Below are 21,471 nucleotides of genomic sequence, written 5' to 3'. Positions count from 1 at the left end.
CCAGCGCCACAAGAGAGAGAGCCGTGCTTCCCAGCGCCACCAGAGTGAGCCATGCTCCCCAGCGCCACCAGAGAGAGAGCCATGCTCCCCAGCACCACCAGAGGAAGAGCCAGGCTCCCCAGCGCCACCAGTGAGAGCCACGCTCCCCAGCGCCACCAGCGAGAGCCACGCTCCCCAGCGCCACCAGCGAGAGCCACACTCCCCATCGCCACCCTAGAGAGAACCACTCTACCCAGCACCACCAGAGAGTGCCACACTACCCAGCTCCATGCTACCCAGCACCACCAGAGTGCCACGCTCCCCAGCACCACCAGAGAGAGTGCTACGCTCCCCAGCGCCACCAGAGAGAGTGCCACGCTCCCCAGCGCCACCAGAGAGAGTGCCACGCTCCCCAGCGCCACCAGAGAGAGTGCCACGCTCCCCAGCGCCACCAGAGAGAGCCACGCTCCCCAGCGCCACCAGAGAGAGTGCCACGCTCCCCAGCGCCACCAGAGAGAGTGCCACGCTCCCCAGCGCCACCAGAGTGCCACGCTCCCCAGCGCCACCAGAGAGAGTGCCACGCTCCCCAGCGCCACCAGAAAGCGCCACGCCACCAGAGAGCGCCACGCTACCCAGCGCCACCAGAGAGCGCCACGCTACCCAGCGCCACCAGAGAGCGCCACGCTACCCAGCGCCACCAGAGAGCGCCACGCTACCCAGCGCCACCAGAGAGCGCCACGCTACCCAGCGCCACCAGAGAGCGCCACGCTACCCAGCGCCACCAGAGAGCGCCACGCTACCCAGCGCCACCAGAGAGCGCCACGCTACCCAGCGCCACCAGAGAGCGCCACGCTACCCAGCGCCACCAGAGAGCGCCACGCTACCCAGCGCCACCAGAGAGCGCCACGCTACCCAGCGCCACCAGAGAGCGCCACGCTACCCAGCGCCACCAGAGAGAGTACCACGCTACCCAGCACCGCCAGAGAGAAAGACTGAGCCACTGCCAGGGTACAGACGTGCTACACTACTGACCAGAATCGCCCCCCAGGGAACCCAGAGTGATCGATCGTCCAGCTGGAAGGATCATTGCTGTATTTTCGCTGGGTCTGGTAAGAGGGCTTGTCGGCCATTATCCATTACTTATCCTAGGGACTGTACAATGTCTGCTGTCTGACCATGACAATGCGATAATGACATTGTCGAAAAGGGGCGGCGCATGGGTGACCCAAAAATGATACCCCTCCCGAAAAAAGGTCTGCGGATGCCCATCAGACCGACATGATGATCTGAAGGCATATGGGTCTGAGTCTGGTCTCACACACCAATATGGATGTAGGATTCCTATCTACAGGGACTGGTGTTTTGATGTCATGTGTTACTATAGTGACAGCTAGAGTCTCATTGATGTGGATATCAGGAATACTTTATATTGGGACTACATTGGGTGCAATCTGCTCTAGGACATTGATCTGAGGAGATTTGCATTGGTGAGAAATATCCTGCGTCTGTGTTGGCATATGGGGGGTGGTTGAGTCTTTTAGCTCTTCTTTGAGTTGTATTATGATGAGGTTTGGGCGCTAATGGTCGTGATAAGGTTTCCTGTTCCTGAATGGGTAAGCGGGAGTGAAGGCTGAGAGCCCTGTTGTGGAGGAAATTCTGGCTGACCGATGGTCTAGTTTATCAGAGGGATTTTGTTGCCTAGGTACCCATACGTTTCTCTGATGGTTAGGAGGAAGGTGGTCAATGGGTCAGGCATATAAAGATCTATGAGGCAGATGGGGATTTAGTGGACAGGACATGAGGGGTACAGGGAGCTCAAAAGGTCTAGGAAATGGGATGGGGATCTCTGAGACTTTTTTCAACTAAATATCCTATGTTGGTTATAATCACCCAAATCCCTCCTTATTTTACCTGATAGGGATATTCTCACGCTAGTTAATTTTTTTTCTTAAGTATTTGTAGGCACTTAAAGTGTAAGTAAGCCCCCCTATCGTTTTCAGCCAAGGCCGCTCCCATGGTTGTCTCCTGTTTAATCTACAACTGCCAAGATGCTGCACATGTGATCAGTTATGACACCAGCCATTGGATGGTTTGGTTGAAAGCACAACCAATGGGAGTGTTAAATTTCCAGCACGTGCCGGAAATGAAACTGTTTTATGGCTGGGTTTACTGGGTGTCTGACATACCAAAATATATATAAGGGACTTGGACTTCTCTCTCTGCTTGATAATAATGTCTATCCATTTTTGTGAACAAAACTCAGATATCTATTCCTATTCTTTACTAAGCTCTTGTGTTAGGAAAAAAACACCTCTCTTTAATTATAAGACCCCTAGGTGCAATTTTAAACTCAAGGTACCTTTTTAAGAAAAAAATATCCCATCATTGGTGATTAGTGGCAGCAATGGTATCTTAATTTTTCCTAAATGACGCACACAACCTACTATATAACCTATAAGTAAGAGGGCATGTGGCTAGAAAAAAGTGTTCACGGAATAACATGTATAACTCTGTATGTAACGCACCCCTAAACTCTGCTCTCTCTACACAGCACACCCCTGAACTCTGCACCCTATATGTAATGCACAAGTGAAGAATAAAACAGTAGAATCATAGTCTTACAGATACAACTGGCCTTTTGAGGGGAACCATACTGCTGATGCAGCCTGCAATGGCATTGACTTTGACACCCAGCTCTAGACTGTCATTTTTGCTTTTTTTTCCCCCAACAACCTTGTCTGAAACCACCTCAATCTCATTCACAGTCACATGTTCTAGGTAAAAACGTACATACAATGTAAACTTCTGCCAACATTTATTTTTTTCATTTAGGGCCTTCTATCTATCCGGATGTAGACATGATTCTCAAAAAGTAATGACTAGAAGGGTAGGTATTCTGTAGAGTGGGAGATACCATGTTTTTATATTGGGTGAGATCCGCCAGCATACATTCCAGATAGTGTTTTTTTTTTTTTTTTTAGAAACCACTGCAGTAGTATCTAAGAGGAGAAGAAGCTTGCTTGTCCTGGGATCAGTAGAATGTCAGAGAATGATATAAGGGATGCTTGCAAAGTTTGGCCCCATTCCTCCTTCCATGGCATAGCAATGGGAGTCTTCCTCCATTCATGAGAGAAGATGTCCTGGTTGGTGGGTAGTAAAGGTCATTCTTTGGAGGCAGCCACATGTGGAACACATTATGCTGTGCGATGAGAGAATTCCAGGTCTGCCTTGTGTAAACAAAGAATGAGTGTTCTGGGAAGAGAAGTGAATGTCGACTATGGGGTGGAAGTTAGAAGCAGGGTGTGCAACAGATATAGAGAAGAGTTTAAACGAAGTGAAGACAAAGAGAGAAGACTGAATGAGGTCTTTGATGCCATCACTCAAAGTGCCCACTGCCAGATGCAGTCTGGGGGCACTGGCCTATTGCACAGCCCTGATGCGCCCAAGTCTAAGTCCAGAAGGTGTAGTGAATGTGTTATGTTTTTCCCCCTCACTTTATATATGACCCTTTGGGCATTACATGGGAAGTCTTCTGTTCTCCAGATTCTAAAGCAAACAGGAGTGGTGCAAACCATGTCTTGGATGATCCCTGTTAGGGCCTGCAGTAGAAGCAATGGAATCTCATGGTTCATTGTTCCAATTTGGCTTTGCTGCAAACTGTTATATTTTTTAACTTTATCATAATGTTAGGTAAAAAAATAATAAAGAAGTGGCCCCATGGGGTTGTCGCCTCCCACCTCACCCTCATTTAAAACTTGGAAACTATATTCAAGTGTGCACTATGTCCATCTTTGTTCCTAAAGCACAATCCTATGATCCTTGTTTCAATGGACCAGAAACTTGCAGCTCCCTCAATACTGTTGACATGCAGGTCTTAAAAAACAGAGAGAAGAAAAGAAGCACACCCATCTGGCACAATAAAAGTATACATATTATTGAATAATTAACTGTGTTAAATGTACTCCCATTTTCTTGAGTTGGGGGTACCATGTCAAAGAAGAGCAGCAGGTACTGGAGGCCAATATGGTGCTGCTAGTTGGTAACTGAATCCTTCCTCTTCCTTAGCCATTTTCCGCTCAGACTGGGTGGCGAAGATGGCATACAACTACACCTGCAGTGTAATTCTACATTGGAGATGTCCTCTGACAGGAATAGCTTGGTTAGAGTGTGTATCCACCCACCTACAGCAGAGAGACTACTGCTCATCTAGACAAAATGTTTTAGGGATGGGCCTCTTTCTCAAACCTACTGGAATATTGGACCAGTGTTTTCTTATATGTAAATTTCAAAGGGGGCCAGCACATGTCATCACAATGCTAATATGACAGAACATAGATAAAAACATGAAGAAATATATCAAGACCATATTGGAAGAAATTTAATCTTTACTGTCATGCATTAAAATAGCACTATTTTGGGTAGTAGATATTATGCTAAGAATCTAGCTTTTGTGGTGTTATTCTGTTAAAATAGACAAATATAATGCAATGTAGTCTTCAACTCATTCTCTAATCCTGACTTGGCAGGTAAGTCTTACACTTCTTGTTCGGGAAAGACCATTGTTTTGTCTAATATGGTATATTGCAGTGTAAATTGCTTATCCTGCACCCTGCGCTTGTCTTATCTGTATGTAAAACCTTTAAATAAACAATGTTAAAAAAAAGCACTTTTTTTAACTCTTTTTATTTAGGACAATGACAAGGGTACAAACATTTGATTGCACATAACAGCCTCTCAAGCACAGCTAAGAATCAACTAAAACATACTATTAGGCAGGCCATACACTGTTCGAATCTCGGCCGGTTCAGCAGGAATCAGCTGAGATTCGAACCATGTATGGACAGGCTGAATGTACCACATTGATCAACTTGGGTACAGACAGTGTGCTGGGTTTTAACTATATAGCACCCTCTAGTGTAATATAATAGGCTGTACATAGTTGGTCTGTAGTGTAGGAATATTTAGCCTGGCTAAGAGCCAGGCTGGGTTGAATCTGGGTCAGGGTGAGTGACTCAGGGAGGCTGGCTCATCAGGCAGCACCTCTGGTACCTCCCCCTACTTGCTGGAACCTTGGAGAAGCTTCCAGAAGAATTGGGAGGTTAGGAGGAGCTGCCTAGGGTATTGAGGAGGGCCCCAGCCATTCCCCAGCAAGTGGGCTGGCAGGGGGTAGGCCCCTCTTAAATACTCAGGGTTAGGCCAGCAGGGGCAGTGTGGAGTTTGGGTGGAAGTTGGAGATGGAGTGCTGAGGAGGCTGTCGGTAGCCCTTGAGGGTACCCCTTAGCCAGGGGGGGTGGTGACTTCGGGCCTGGGGCTCAAGTGCTGGAGGGATGCTCTCAAGACAAACGGAGGAGTCCTGTCCAGAGGCGAGCAAGAGTGAGGACAGCAAGAGCCAGCTAGCACATCCAAGAGATCTCCAGGGAGAAGATAGCTGTGTGGCTGGTGAGTGGACAGTCTGGGAGGACTGTGGGAAGTAGCCAGGAGAGCTCGTGAACAGGGGCAGCTGCAGCCAGGCAGGCTGGCAGTGCCTGAAGAGGTAGTGCTGGGATCAGTAGCCACAGGAATGTAGCTGGACACTGGACTTTTTCTCTACACACCACAGGGGCCCGCGGTCCCTGCCTATAAAGAGCTTTTGCTTAATCTGGCTGAGTGTCTTGCCAGATTCATCAAACGGTGTTCCAGCTGGATTTGTGGTGTTTGTGACGTGTATACAAGGAGTGTATATAGTTGAAGTGTCCCTGAAGAAGTTTGTTCCAGTCAAATGGGCATCTCATAATCATCCCATCCCCATCCAAGTTTATTAACCCCTAATAAAATACAAAAAAGTCCCAAAATTGCTGGACTGTTTCCTGTCTCAAGTGAGCCTGTGAACAGGTCCTACAGGTTTGATCTAAGTGGACTCATTTACAGCTCAGTTAAAAAAAATCACAGAACTTGGCTTAGTCAGGTTTGGATGAGTACAGCATATTCTGAAAAGCTGTTGAGTGGAGCTCATGGATGCCAAGTGTCCAGGAACGGTTTTTGTAATTGTGGTTTTATGTGTTTGTTTTATCAAAGTTTGTTACCATTTTACGTTATTATTCTGTTTCTATGTCCTCTTCCTCTTGAATGTTTTTGTAGCACCACGTGGAGAGTATACGCTGCACAGACCAATATATTTTAGTTGAGGTCCAATCTGAAAGTTGAGAGCCAGTTTACTAAATGCCAATTATCACTGGATCCACCAACATTATCACTTACATTGATGCATGTGGAGAAGATGTTATATGGACAGTATTGCAACTTATTCACGTATAGGCCTCATGCACACAGAAAGTAAAAAATAATGCTTTTACAGGCCTTTGACTTTTTTTTTCAACTTCTAAATGCACCTCTATGTTAGCTTGTGTGACCATACACATATAAGCATTTACACGTGTATTCGAAAAGAAACCTTTAAAGGCTGAAAAAGAAAAATCACTTGTGTGTTAAGTAGCGTTTCGGTAGAAAGAACACTGAATGCACCTAAACACTAGGTGCATTTTGTGCTTGCACGTTCTTTCATTCCAATGGCCGAAATAAATGAATATTCTGGCTAATGGAACGAATGAACGCCCAAATGCTTGATATCCCTAAACGAGTTTAAGCATGTTTTTTTATGCTGCTCTATGTGCATGAGACCTACAATTACCAATGTTCTATTGAATACACATTGCACTGTACAGTAAATACCAGGGGTAGGCAACCTTTGAGAGGTGGAGATCTACTCGGGCAACATGGAAGAAATCAAAGATCACCGGGTGGTGCACCCTTTAAAAAAAAAAAAGAAATTAGCTAGCAAGCCCCCAATGAAAAGTAACGAAGGCATAAAGAAAACTTTAAAAAATCTTATAAAACGAATGTCACTGTAGAAATATAAACTTAGCCTTCCTTAAAATTTAGCTCCAGTGTGAAACTTAAATTCACAATTTTTTTTCATGTTTGGGGAATAATTGGTTACCCCCACAAGGCTGATGCTGGAGTTCATCTAGTATGGCTATCTGCTCTGATTCCTGGCCAGTGTAAGTAGTTAGTAGGACAGTGTAAAGAAGTCAGTAGTATGTAAGGCAGTGTACAGTGGTCAGTAGTATGTAGAGCAGTGTCCAGGGGTCAATAATATGTAGGGCAGTGTACAGAGGTCAGTAGTATGTAGGGCAGTGTCCAGGGGTTAGTATGTAGGGCAGTGTATAGGGGTTAGTAGTATGTAGGGCAGTGTACAGAGGTCAGTAGTATGTAGGGCAGTGTACAGAGGTCAGTAGTGTGTAGGGCAGTGTACAGAGGTCAGTAGTATGTAGGGCAGTGTACAGATGTCAGTAGTATGTAGGGCAGTGTACATGGGTCAGTAGTATGTAGGGCAGTGTACAGAGGTCAGTAGTATGTAGGACAGTGTCCAGGGGTTAGTAGTATGTAGGGCAGTGTACAGAGGTCAGTAGTATGTAGGGCAGTGTACAGAGGTCAGTAGTATGTAGGGCAGTGTACAGAGGTCAGTAGTATGTAGGGCAGTGTACAGAGGTCAGTAGTATGTAGGGCAGTGTACAGGGGTCAGTAGTATGTAGGGCAGTGTCCAGGGGTCAGTAGTATGTAGGGCAGTGTACAGAGGTCAGTAGTATGTAGGACAGTGTCCAGGGGTCAGTAGTATGTAGGGCAGTGTACAGAGGTCAGTAGTATGTAGGACAGTGTCCAGGGGTCAGTAGTATGTAGGGCAGTGTACAGAGGTCAGTAGTATGAAGGGCAGTGTACAGAGGTCAGTAGTATGAAGGGCAGTGTACAGAGGTCAGTAGTATGTAGGGCAGTGTACAGAGGTCGGTAGTATGTAGGGCAGTGTACAGAGGTCAGTAGTATGTAGGGCAGTGTACAGAGGTCAGTAGTATATAGGGTAGTGTACATGGGTCAGTAGTATGTAGGGCAGTGTACAGAGGACAGTAGTAGGCAGGGCAGTGTACAAAGGTCAGTAGAATGAGGAGAAGTGTGCAGAGGTCAGCAGGGTCAGGGTGTATGGGGCAGGGGGGTCAGAAGTGTACAGTGTAGGGAGGTCAGGAGGACACGGTGCAGGAAGGTCAGGAGGGCACGGTACAGGGAAGTTAGGAAGGCATGGTGCAGGTAGGTTAGGAGTGTACAGTAATGGGGGGTCAGGAAGGCACAAAAGTTCTTTACTTATACAGAGTGGCGCAGAGAAGCTGTCATGGCAAAGCTGCATATTCTGATTATCACCCGTCCTACTCTCCCATATAACCTGCTAGTGCAGGGGTCTTCAAACTGCGGCCCTCCAGGTGTTCAGGAACTACAATTCCCATCATGCCTAGTCATGTCTGTGAATGTCAGAGTTTTACAATGCCTCATGGGATGTGTAGTTCTGCAACAGCTGGAGGGCCGTAGTTTAAGGATCCCTGTGCTAGTGCCTTGAATGGATCGGAAGAGGAGGGCCGGTGCGGAGCACTTAGTGGAAGAGCTTAGGCATGTACGGTCACGAACCTGAAGGTTTCCCCGCCGCGTGTATGCAGGGGCTGTCTCTGCAGACTGGGATTGGTTGAGCATGCGCCTGCGTGCTCTGAAGCTGTCAGGGAAAAACAGTGTTGCCAACCTAGGGATCTGTTAGCCAACCACCTGTCACCTACCCGAGGTCCACAGGTGTATCACGATTGACGGGTTGCCGACCCCAGGTATATACCAGGTATATACTGTGGGTACATTGTGTGGGGGACTGTGTTTGCACTATTTATGCACTTATTTAAACATGCATAAAGAATAATTATGAACTTTTATTTAAGCCCAACTCTGGGAAACTTAAAATGTATTTATTTGCGGTGGGGCTACACTTGCAATGCAAGGGTTAATTGTTTAGGTTTAGGGGACACAGAAAAGATCTACTTACCTTCTTTTTGTTATAATTATATTGGTCCCCACAGCATATTCTCTCCAATGCTCCAGTGGTCTAAGGTCCTGATGTCATTAAGACCATAGCAAGGGCCATAACCCTGCATTGGATGTGATGAGGTCAAGGTACAGTCCACCGCCAGAGCATAGGGGTGCAGAGAGCTGCCTGCCGGGAGTTTCCTGGAGTTGGCCTTTAACACTAGTGTTTTTACAGTGGCTTGAAAAAGTATTCATACTCCTTGACATTTTCCACATTTTGTCATTTTACAACCAAAAAACGTAAACGTATTTTATTGTGATTTTATGTGATAGACAAACACAAAGTGGCAAATAATTGTGAAGTGGAAGGAAAATGATAAATGTTTTTCAAAACTTTTTACAAATCAATATCTGAAAAGTGTGGCGTGCATTTGTATTCAGCCCCCCTGAGTCAATAATTTGTAGAACCCCCTTTTGCTGTAATTACAGCCGCAAGTCTTTTTAGGGATGTCTCTACCAGCTTTGCACATCTAGAGAGTGACATTTTTGCCCATTCTTATTTGCAAAAATAGCTCAAGCTCTGTCACATTGGACGGAGAGTGTCTGTGAACAGCAATTTTTAAGTCTTGCCACAGATTCTCAATTGGATTTAGGTCTGGACTGGGCCATTCTAACACATGGATATGCCTTGATCTAAACCAGGGATTTGCAATTAGCGGACCTCCAGCTGTTGCAGAACTACAACTCCCATGAGGCATAGCAAGACTCTGACAGCCACAAGCATGACACACAGAGGTAGAGGCATGATGGGACTTGTAGTTTTGCAACAGCTGGAGGTCTGCTAATTGCATATCCCTGATCTAAACCATTCCATTGTAGCTCTGGCTGTATGTTTAGGGTCCTTGTCCTGCTGGAAGGTGAACCTCTGCCCCAGTCTCAAGTTTTTTTGTAGACTCTAACAGGGTTTCTTCTAAAATTGCCCTGTATTTGGCTCCATCCATCTTCCCATCAACTCTGACTGGCTTCCCTGCCCCTGTTGAAGAAAAGCATCCCCACATGATGCTGCCACCACCATGTTTCACAGTGGGGATGGTGTGTTCAGGGTGATGTGCAGTGTTAGTTTTACACCACATATAGCGTTTTACTTTTAAGCCAAAAAGTTCAATTTTGGTCTCATCTGACCAGAGCACCTTCTTCCACATGTTTGCTGTGTCCCCCGCACGGCTTCTCGCAAACTGCAAACAGGATTTTTTATGGCTTTCTTTCAACAATAGCTTTCTTCATGCCACTCTATCATAAAGGACAGATTTGTGGAGTGCACAACTAATAGTTGTCCTGTGGACAGATTCTCCAACCTGAGCTGGGGATCTCTGCAGCTCCTCCAGAGTTACCATGGGCCTCTTGGCTGCTTCTCTGATTAATGCTCTCCTTGCCCGGCCTGTCAGTTGATGGACGGCCATGTCTTGGTAGGTTTGCAGTTGTGCCATACTCTTTCCATTTTCGGATGATGGATTAAACAGTGCTCCGTGAGATGGTCAAAGCTTGGTGTATTTTTTTATAACCTAACCCTCTTTTAAACTTCTCCACAGATTTATCCCTGACCTGTCTAGTGTGTTCCTTAGCCTTGGTCTTGGCCATGATGCTTTTTGTACACTAAGGTTCTCCAATAAACCTCTGAGGGCTTGAAAAAACATTTGTATTTATACTGGGATTAAATTACACACAGGTGGAATCTATTTACTAATTAAGTGACTTCTGAAGCCAATTGGTTCCGCAAAATTTTAGTTAGGGGTATCAAAGTAAAGGGGGCTGAATACAAATGCACGCCACACTTTTCTGATATTTATTTGTAAAAAAATTTGTAAACCATTTATCATTTTCCTTCCACTTCACAATTATGTGCCACTTTGTGCTGATATATCACATAAAATCCCAATAATATACATTTACGTTTTTAGTTGTATTCTGTGTATTGCACTTTAACATTTGTCACATTGGGCATAATATGTAACAGTCACTTTTTTGTAATATGTTATGGCGGTATTTGTTAGTGATAGTTAGGCCTTTAATACATTTAGCGCTGCACTTTCATATATAAAATATTGTGGTTTCCTTCAAGGTAGGTGTTGGCAGCTTTTGTATTTTTTAGCATAGGTGGAGACAAAATTACCAGTTATGGTTCATTAATTATTACACATTCAAGTCAGTGGGGTTGACCTACTAAAGGCAAATAGAATGTACACTTTGCAAGCACAGTTCCACTAATTTCCCCCAGAGATTAGTGAATGTCTACTAATTTCCATCATCCAATCATATGCAAGCAAAAATGCACTTTCTATTTTCCCTTTTGATTGGCTATGCTCTACAAAGTAAGGGTCACCACATTCACTAAAGTTGGGGCGAAAACAGGTGCAACTGTTCTTGAAAAGTGACCAGTCTATTTGCCTATAGTAAATCAACTCCAAATAATAGGAAATAAGTTTAATTTACACTCAGTAAAGGCAGGTTCACTCTGCTGTGCTGTAGTTTGCGTGCAGCATAGGTGTATCCCCTGTTTTTGTGTGTTTTAGCCATGGTCGTATAGACATGTCCGGAGCAGAGGAGGAACGGAATCAGTATAGGGCATCCATGACAGGATGAGAAGGGGAATCGGTTGGTTGGGGTTAATCCATTATAATGTTAGCATGGTCAGTCCTTGCACTTACTTTATTGGCTCAGAGTAAGGTGTGACGGGGAGTTCAGTTTTCCGGAAGGGGAGGTCCCGGCTCACTTGCTGAGAGGAAATTGTCGGAAGAGCATCCGCTGTCCTGGGCGGTGCTGGTTCCTTAAAAAAGAAAAGAAAAATGAGTGATTTGGAGCATTTGATGGCTCAACTTAGGGCTGCAGCAGATATTCATGGCTCAGATTGGGTAAAAAGCCAGATTGCAGCTGCTCTTCAAGGGGTTCACCAGAGCCCCCGCAAGCGGGGCTTTCCACTCCGTGCGCTCGGGGGTCTTTGCCTCTGGAGCGCTTTAGCCCAGATCGGACCCCCAGGGCTCAGCGCTGGCTAGGTAGCTCACAAATGAACCCTCCAGGCCCCCCTGCTAAGTGCATGCTAGCTTCTGCATGGAGCAGTCCTGGGAGGAATCCCCGTCTCAGACGGAGCCCGGGGGTGTGTAAATCTGACCGCTGCACGGCCACTGTCACCTCTTCCATCGTCCGGATCCAGGAGCATGTGGCTGCCACCACTGGCGATGTGCCTGTCGGTGGGACAGCCCAGCGGGGGAGAACTACACCCGCGGGCACTGGCCTGTCTACTGGTACAGCCGGGTCAGGGGTCGTGGGGGTCAGGGGTTACACGATCTCCGGGAGTGAGGTGTTAGCGAGTTTGTGGGAATTGCTGGGCTGGTTTGAAGGGCCGGCGAGGATAGGGGCTCCAGTGACAGCGTGGGACCCGCTGGGTCGGCACACTGGCCATCCCCCCCGCCAGTGGTGCAGATTGGGTTGGAAGCCAGGATTCAGCGAAGTGTGAAGTGTACGTCTGCTTCAAGGGACCGCTTGGCGCACATCTTAAGCAGGAGGTGCGTGAAAAAATTTGGAAAGGGAAATATGTGGAAATATTTTCCCTTCTCCCCTTAGAAAAATTTAATTTGGATAGGGTTAAACTGGGCGAAAGCAAGGAGGAGGAGCGGCAGATATATCGGCTTATCCCACATACGTTTGCCAATTAGTTACAGGCTTTTACCATTTTGGCCAGAGTAATTGGGGGAAAGGCCCCTGAAAATTGGCGCTTTTTTTTGTTATTTGGATATAATTGGGGAGACACAGAGTGTATGGTGGTGCGGCATGACTCCATTATGACGAGCAGTTTCACCAGCGGAAAGCATTCCGGTCCTCTATTCGTTGGGATCACAAGGAGATCGGTCTCTGGATGAAGTTGATGACTTCTGCCAGGGCGGGTAATTTGTTTTTTCAAGGAGAGGCTGGCGGGACCTCCACCCCAGGTTGTGCTGGCAGTTTAATGACAGTTCCTGACGTTTCGGCAGCTCCTAACGTTTCAAACACGAATGCTCAGGAGGTGGGGGCAGCCATTCGCTCTCTTGTTGTTTTAAGCAAGGTAAAGGATGCACTGGGGATGCAGCTGGAAAGCGGGACAACTCCAGTGAGAGTGGAAAGGATGGTTCCTTTTCTAAATAGGTACCCTGATCAGGAGGCAGCTCGCCTCCTGGAGTTGGGTCTTAGGGCTGGTCTTCACATTCCATTCAGGTTAAATGCTGTTCCACTGCTGGCAAAGAACTTACGCTCGGTGTTTCTTCACCCGGAAGTGGTAGCAGAGAAACTTTTTAAGGAGGTTGCCCTGGGGCGGATGAGCGGCCCCTTTTCATCTCTGCCATTTCCAGGTTTGGTTGTCTCGCCCTTGGGAGTGGTCCCAAAGAAAGACCCCGTCAAATTCAGACTGATACATCATCTTTCTTCTCCTAATGGAGCCGCTGTCAACCATGGTATTGATCCGCTTGCGTGGTTACCTATACATCGTTTGATGCGGCCATCTCCTGGGTGCGTCAATATGGCCGTGGTTCACTATTGGCAAAGATGGATGTGGAAGCAGCTTTCCTGCTGCTTCTGATGCATCCTGACAGTATCAATTTGTTGGGTTGTCACTGGCAGGGCTCCTATTTTGTTGATCGTTGTTTACCAATGGCTTGATCAATTTCGTTTGCCCTGTTTAAGACTTTCAGCTCATTTGTTGAATGGGTAGTGCGGGATGTGTCGGGTGTAAACTCAGACATTCATTATCTGGATGACTTTCTTTGCACTGGGCCATCAGATTCTCGGATTTGTGCGATTCTTTTGGGAACCTTACAGCATATATTGGAACGCATCGGTATTCCATTGGCCCCAAATAAGACAGAAGGTCCTACGACAGAGCTGTTTTTTCTTGGCATTACAATTGGTTCATTGGCCATGGAATGCCGACTGTCGTTTGATAAATTGGTGGCACTGAGGAAGGAGGTCAGGGAGGCCTATGGTCGCTGGAAAGTGCAGTTGCGGGAATTACAGTCGTTAGACTTCATGTACAAGGGACATTTCTCAACCTCTCTTGAACGTTCGAGCTAGTAATCCACGTTTAAAAACATGTGTTTAGCAGCGTTTACAAGCCGTGTTTGCGTTCAGGAGCCTTTACTAAAGATAACCTCAGGAGACCCTCCCAAATGATTAGAAAACACTAAAAATAAGTATTTATTAACTATTTCAGCCATTCTGTGAGAGAACAGTGTGAGTAGCAGCTGAAAAAGCAGTGTGCTTGTAGCTAGCTGTTATTTTTTGGTTAGTTTGTTAATATGGATCCCATGATGAGCAAGTGTGAGGAAATGTTCCTGATGTTGCTTTTGCTGAGGCTCCAAAGACATAGAAAATTGCGTGAGAGGACCAGAGTTCATCGCTACTGGACACATCCATTGATGGCTCAACGCATGTACACAGGATACTTTTCTAATATGTATGTTCAGCTGCGTAATTACCCAGAGATTTTTTTAAAATTTTACACGCATGTCAATTGCCATCTTTAACGTTCTCTTGGAAAAGGTTAGAGCCCATCTAGTTTGCATGGACACCAACATGAGGAAAAGTGTGCCACCAGAGGAACATCTATTGGTGACTCTCAGGTATGTGTATATATTTATCACTCTCCCTTATATCTCTCTTCAATTATTTCTCTCCTCTCTCTATAATCCTTTTCTCTCTCTCTCTCTCATATATATCCATCAAGTAATGCAAGTTGTGTATTGTACAGCATAATTGGCTGATGAGGGGAATATCACATGGTATATCAAGCATACAGTGATAATTGAGTTTTTGGTGTGTTTTTAGCATTTTCCAGGCTCAAAAGTAATAAATAAAATGTTTCCCGCTACTAGACGAAAACGCGCCTAAACGCGGGTAGGCGCGTTTAGCCGCATTTTGCGCTTGAAATTCCTCTAAACACAGCTTTTGAACACATTTTTTTTGGGTTCCAAAAAAAGCCTCTAAATGCAACTGCCTAGAAACGACACTAAACGAACCTGTGTACATGTACAGATAAGATAACATAGAGTTCAGGAGCAGTTGAAAAAAATGCCCAACTGTTCTTAAACGTCCGTTTACCAGCAGCAGTGTACATGAGGCCTAACTGGGTAAATTGAATTTCGCTTGTCTGATCATTCCGATGGGCAGGATTTTCAGCCGCCAGCGGCGACTTCAGGTGTTGGTGCCCCACGACACTATATCCGTCTGACCGGAGAGCTCTGGGCCGATCATAAAATTTGGGATCTCTTTTTAGAGTCCTATAATGGATGCTCCCTCTGGATGGCTGGTCCAGTGAGCAACGCGGACTTGGTTTTGTTTACTGATACGGCAGGTTCAGCTGGCTATGGAGCATTCTTCCAGGGGAAATGGAGCGCGGAAGGGTGGCCATAGGAATGGCATTCAGCTGGCTTTCTCAAAAACCTGGTACTGTTGGAGCTGTTCCCAATTGTCTTGGCGGTTGAGATATGGGGGAGACTTTTCGCAATAAAAAGGTTCGCTTTCACTGTGACAATATGGACGTGGTGTCAGTGATTAATTTTACGTCTGCATCTTCTCCACCAGTGGTGCGCCTTTTGCGACATTTGGTTTTGCTTTGTCTTCGCCTAAATGCTTTAATTTATGCTGTACATATTCTGGGAGTTTGCAACAAAGTGGCAGATGCTTTATCTCTATTTCAGTGGGACGAGTTTTGCGTGTTGGCACCGGAAGTGGAGCGGCATGGGATGCCTTGTCCCCAGCGGCTTTGGAGGATCGCTTTGGAGTTGACCCTGGATTGATTCGGGATTCATTGAGTACTGCAACCTGGGAGGCTTACTTAAGGACCTAGAAGGAATGGATTTCTTTGTTGGAGGAGGTAGGCGATTGGGGGGGAAATGTGGCTTTGTTGGTCCTTTATTTTGTGAGTAGCAATTTTGGGAGGGGTATATCGGCTTCTGCGGTGGATTGGAAAATTGGCCGTCCTGGTCTTTTGTTTCAAATTGCTGGGGGTGCAGGATTGTGTTTTCAGTACGACAGGCCATGAGAGGGTATCGGAAGGGTCGCCGAGCGATCAATTTACGGCGCCCAGTTTCTCTTTCTGTTCTAGGTGCTATCTTAGGACAGTTACGCAAGGTCTGTTCGTCCTCTTATGAACAAACATTGTTCAGGGCGGCCTTTTTGGTGGTCTTTTTCGGGCTCTTCACATTAGTAATGGTCGCCGTTTTTGTTTTTTCTGGTGCAACCACGGACCGGTGGTGCCCTGTTCCTGCATTCAGATGGCTCGTGTCTATCTAAATTTCAATTTGTAGCAGTCTTTCATACATGTCTGGTGACCACTGGGTTTAACCTGCTTGAGTACACTTCGCACTCCTTTCGTATTGGGGTGGCCACAGAGGCGTCCCGGTGGGAATTGGATGAGAATACTGTTAGGCGCATTGGTAGGTGGGAGTCCAACCAATTCCGCTCCTATGTTAGGCCGCATTTGCTCTAGATAATTTTAGGCGGGGGGGGGTTTCCTTCTACTGTACTACTGTTTTTTGTGTTGTTCCTGGTTCCTGTTGGGGTGCAGTGTTATTTTGTTTTCTTTTCAGGTGTCCCACAATGCCTTGTCTGGATCCTGGGACATTCGTTTGTGTTATGAGGGGCCAGGAAGGCAGAGGTTTGGCACAATGGCAGGCAGTTAGAGCTACCTCGTGATTTGGGTAACATCCGTTGGGTCGGGGTCCCGGGGATGCTATGGGGCTGGGTAGTCCCGGAGGTTACTGATTTTGCCATGTTGGACAGGGCCCCCGATATTCTGATTCTTCATGTGGGAGGCAATGATTTGGGCCTCCGCTCCAGTAGGGATCTCATCAGGGACGTAAAGTTTTATTTTCTTAGACTTCGAACTGCGTTCCCTGACATGCTCATACTTTGGTCAGACGTTGTGGCTTGTACGTCTTGGTGTATAGCCAGATCGGTTGAAAAAATTAATAATTCACGGGTCAAGGTGAACAAGGAGGTGGGGAGGTTTGTTAGGAATGGAGGTTTAGTTGTTTGCCACTTGGATTTGGAGACCTATACTTGGCAGTTTCTTAGGGGTGATGGTGTCCACCTTAATGCAGTGGGTATGGATCTGTGGCTTTTGGGTTTGGAGGATGGTTTACAACAAGCTTTTTGGGGGTGGAGGGGCGCACAAGTGTAAAGCTTTACACTTGTGGCGGTTGGGGTCCTTGACTGAGGTCTATTTATGGTTATTGGGAAAACAGTGGCGTTCCATCTGAGGTATGGAGTCCTCGAGTGTGTACGGTACAATGCATATTAATGTTAAGACCGGTGGGTGTCTGGGGTCAGCTGGTTTAGGCTCCGAGCCAGTGTTTGCGGCTGGGGTCACAACTCAGCTATCTGGTACCTCAGGCACAAAAAAATTGACCTCTAATCTTGATAGCTGGATAAGTTATGTATGGTTTTACTATGTTTTTATATAGAAAGTATATGTTTAATAAAAGGCTGTGTTTGGCCATTTTAACTCCACTTATGTTTTGCGTTGTCATTCCTGATAAGTAGAGTAGAGGGGGTAAGTGGGGTAGACATAGGTAGGGCAGTCTCAGGTGAGTTCTTACCTACCCCAGTCAAGACTATTAGATTGCGTGTTTATGTTGCATTTTCTGAAAGCACACCAAGTCCTGCATGCTGCATCTTTGATACGCATTCAGAAAATGTTGCAAAAACACATGACCTAATAGAAGTTCTGTGGGACCGTAGCTAAAACAAACAAAAACCACAGATACGCTCACGCTGCAGCCAAACCGCTGCGCAGCAGTTTGAACCTGCCCTAAGGCTAGGTTAGCATATGTGCGGGTGATGCCCATGTGGGACCTGCACAAATTCCCGCAGCTGCAACCACCCGCACAGTGAAATGTGGGACCCACGGGCAAGTGCAATTAATTTTAATGGCACACCATCCACACTGGGAACTGCGCTGTACTGTCAGTTCCCGTGTGGTCTGCGATTTCCAAAGCAGTGCAAGGATTTTTTTCCCTGCGTTTCATGGGGCACGGCAGCCCAATCAAATGATCTGTCGTGCCCAAGCAAACACAAGTGTGAACCTAGCCTAAAGGGCCATAGCCAACAATTTACCCATAGGCATGCGCAGGGTGGTGTGCCAGGTGTGCCTAGCCACACCTGGTGGTGTTGTGCATCATAGATTCCCCTTGCTGCCCGGGCCTGTGTCATTTATCTGTCGTTAACTTTTCTGAATGAACACAGTGAGTGATTGGTACAGATCACTCACTGTGTTCATTCTTAACTGAAGCCCAATAAACTTTGTTTACTGGGCTTCAGTTTGTGAATAAACAGGAAACCGCTCAGTACAGAGAATTTCCCATTCATTCACTGTCTAGTGCAGCTAATGCTTCAGAGAAAAGGGCTGGGGAGTCTCTGTCCTCAGCCCCTTTTTTGTCACAAAAGTGAGACATCAGGGGTCTGTTTAGGCCCCTGATATTTTACCAAAGCCCCTAGTGGGGCTCCTAAAAAAAACTGTAAATAAAAAATACTGTAAAAAAAAAATGTATTAAAAAAATAAAAAATGACTGACACTCGCACCAGTGAGCTTTGGGATGCACACCCTAATGATTTTAACACATTCATTTGACTGGCTTTTTTTTTTATCCTTTCTTTTTTGTTTGTATATTTTTTTGAGTTGAGGTGTTAGTGGGCATGTATAATACCATGGCACATGTAAACCACTGAGCATCTACATTTATAAAGCGTGAACTTTTTTCTTTTCTCCTTTTTTTTTTTTTTTTTACTTTTTGTTATAGTTTCGCTCCCTTTTCTGGCTACCTCTCTAGTTTCAGCGAATAAGCTATAAGGGGAAGTGCATGTGAAGGTGTCAGAACATTCACTCTAATCCAAGTAGTATGAAATCATCTCTTCTTTCTATTGCTTGCTGATCTATACATTTGAAAAGTAGCTAGAAATAAAAAAAAAAAGCAGAAAGCATGCTTTCACTATTAGTTTGTTTTTAACTTGAATAACTGCGTGAAACAAAATTCGGAGAATATAAAAAAAGCGCCCCCTCCCCTTTTAGGTATGCCTAGCGTAATGTGATGTCTATATAAGGACCTATGTATCAGACCTTCTCCATGCACATACACTACACATTTACGCAAAGATAAGTGTTCAGTTTAGAGTAGTGTTACCGTGAGTTGTATAATTAGATTGGAGACTTCCTGTTACCCTTGTGTCACAGACTTTTCTGTAACTAAACTTACACCGAGGCAGTAAATCAACCATAAAGATGCCAATGAAATTAGCTCATAGACTCCCTATCTTATTTGGGCTGGATAGGATAGGGGAGGCTTCTCAGGGAAATTTATCATCATTATTATTTTTTTTTTAAAAGAGTATAGGACCATTTGAGCGGACTTTTCAATTATACAGGATTTATTTTTATCATTTGTGTTTCAAAATAAAGGGAGACACCTCAGTTACACAGCAGTTCAAGACCAGGTTAGGAGGGCCCTGCTCATGAGAGTGTATAATCTAAAGACCTGGTGCCCAGCCTGCAGTCCAAGGGCCTCATGCGACCCTTTGGTATATGATGTGCTGCCCTCGGCCCTCAGCAGTCTGTAGAAGGAATATTGATGATTAGGGTAAGAGCATTGATCTCTACCAGCTTCATGTAATGTGTTACCATTTTCATATTGTCTTCTGCAGTCACTTCCAGTCATAAATGTAGCATACTCACACTCTCTGACCATCGTTATATTGCAGTTTCTGATAGTCCCATCAAGCATTACATATATTGAAAATTATCTGGGGACCTTTGCTCCAAATCAGGGACAGTCCCTCAAAATCAGGGACAGTTGGACGCTATGCCAATGTCCCTCTGTCCCTCATTCCTCCTCATTTGTCCCTCATTTTTGTCTGATCTATATAGCTGTATGTAAAATGCACTTTTTATCTATCAAAAAGTGTTTTCTAGCGCTAAACCTTTCATCTGATTTCTAAACTACTGCATTTGTAAATTCCAAAAGCCAATATCAAGGAATAGTAGTGGTAAAAAAAGCACTTGTGGGTTTAACCATTCTTGTTTTTTTGTACAGTTATCCTTTAAGGGGCAAGGGGTGTGTCCAATGCATGCATACTTTTGCTGATAGGTGTCCCTCATTCCCATCTCAAAATGTTGGGAGGTATGCCTTTGGTGATGTCAGGGGTCGCATTTGAGGCCCCCTTTAGCTCATAAGCTGACAACCACTGATCTAAATGGAAGGACAAATAATACAAAAAGGCAAAAACTTGTCCTAGTATTGCCTTTAAGCTACTCTGGGTATATGCTGTCTTTGTTACTTAAGATGTTCTTTTGAAATCCAATAAAAAACTAAAAAAGAAGGTAATAACTATGTACAGATGAGTTGTTCAAGAATAGAGTTGGGCTGAACACTGACCCCTCCCCCCCCCCCCAGTTTCGGTTTGCGCCAGAACTCTCGAACATCGCAAAAATTCGGACCCCAACTCCAAACCCTATTGAAGTCTATGGGACCTGAATTTGAAAAATCAAAAGTGCCCATTTTGAAGGCTTATATGTGGTTATTGGCCATAGAAAGGGTATGGGGGTCCGGGTACTGCCCTGGGGGGACATGTATTAATGCAAACATTTTTTTTTTAAAGAGCAATGATTTAAATGATGCTTACAGTGAAACAATAAGAATGAAAAATTCCTTTAAATATCGTGCCTGGTGGTCCCCTTAGTCTGCCTGTAAAGTTGCCCTTCTGTACCGTGTCTAGAACCTGCCACAGCAAAACTGACATATAAAGAGAAAAAAAAAAACATTTAAATTGATTTTCCCTGCAAGCTTTCTTTATTTTGTAAACAATGGCTTGGGGTGCCAGTCTGTATGATGCGGTCACAATTTAGTGCTCTCAGAACAAGATTAAAGATTTTTTGGATAAATTCTGGTGTCTCTTTCACAGACTTTGGAAGGAAATAACACATTTTTGCACCACAGTGAACATGCCTTATATGAAGAAGCCAAATTATAATACACTCAGGCCAAGATTTTTTTTTTTTTTTTATATGACATCATCATCATCCCCTGGGCGAACATGACTGTCAACTTGTTGTTTATCAGTGTTCTCCCCTCTCTGTAGGCTCATGTTCCTACCTTCCTCAACCTCAGAACCAACATCAGAATCAAGTAATGTCTGTGTGTGAATGGGGGAATTAGCATGGCTGTATTATAGAGAGAAACACATTGCGTGGTAGTGTAAATGAAGTAGCTTTAATTGCCGGATAAGCAGCAGTAGAAAATTACATTTACAAAAGTGGAGTAAACAGTTCTCTTGTTGGCATATAAGGCACAGATTCACAGTCCAGTCACCAAAGATACAGAATGCAGCTCAGTAAACTGGCACTGTAGTAACTATTCCTCTCTTTAGGCACATCAGTGGTATACAAGGCACATTTTGATTACTTGCCATAGGCTGCTGTCCATAAGCAGGTTCCACAGATGCATCAGAGATGATTTAACAGGAAAATACACTGTCTTAGATGTTCTTTTATTACACGCACAGCAGCAGTGTTCATAGGCAAGACTCCTAAGGATCCCTGTTCTGTCC

Source organism: Aquarana catesbeiana, linkage group LG10, assembly GCF_042186555.1.
Source record: "Aquarana catesbeiana isolate 2022-GZ linkage group LG10, ASM4218655v1, whole genome shotgun sequence".
Taxonomy (NCBI): Eukaryota; Metazoa; Chordata; class Amphibia; order Anura; family Ranidae; genus Aquarana; species Aquarana catesbeiana.
This window is presented reverse-complemented; position numbering follows the sequence as displayed.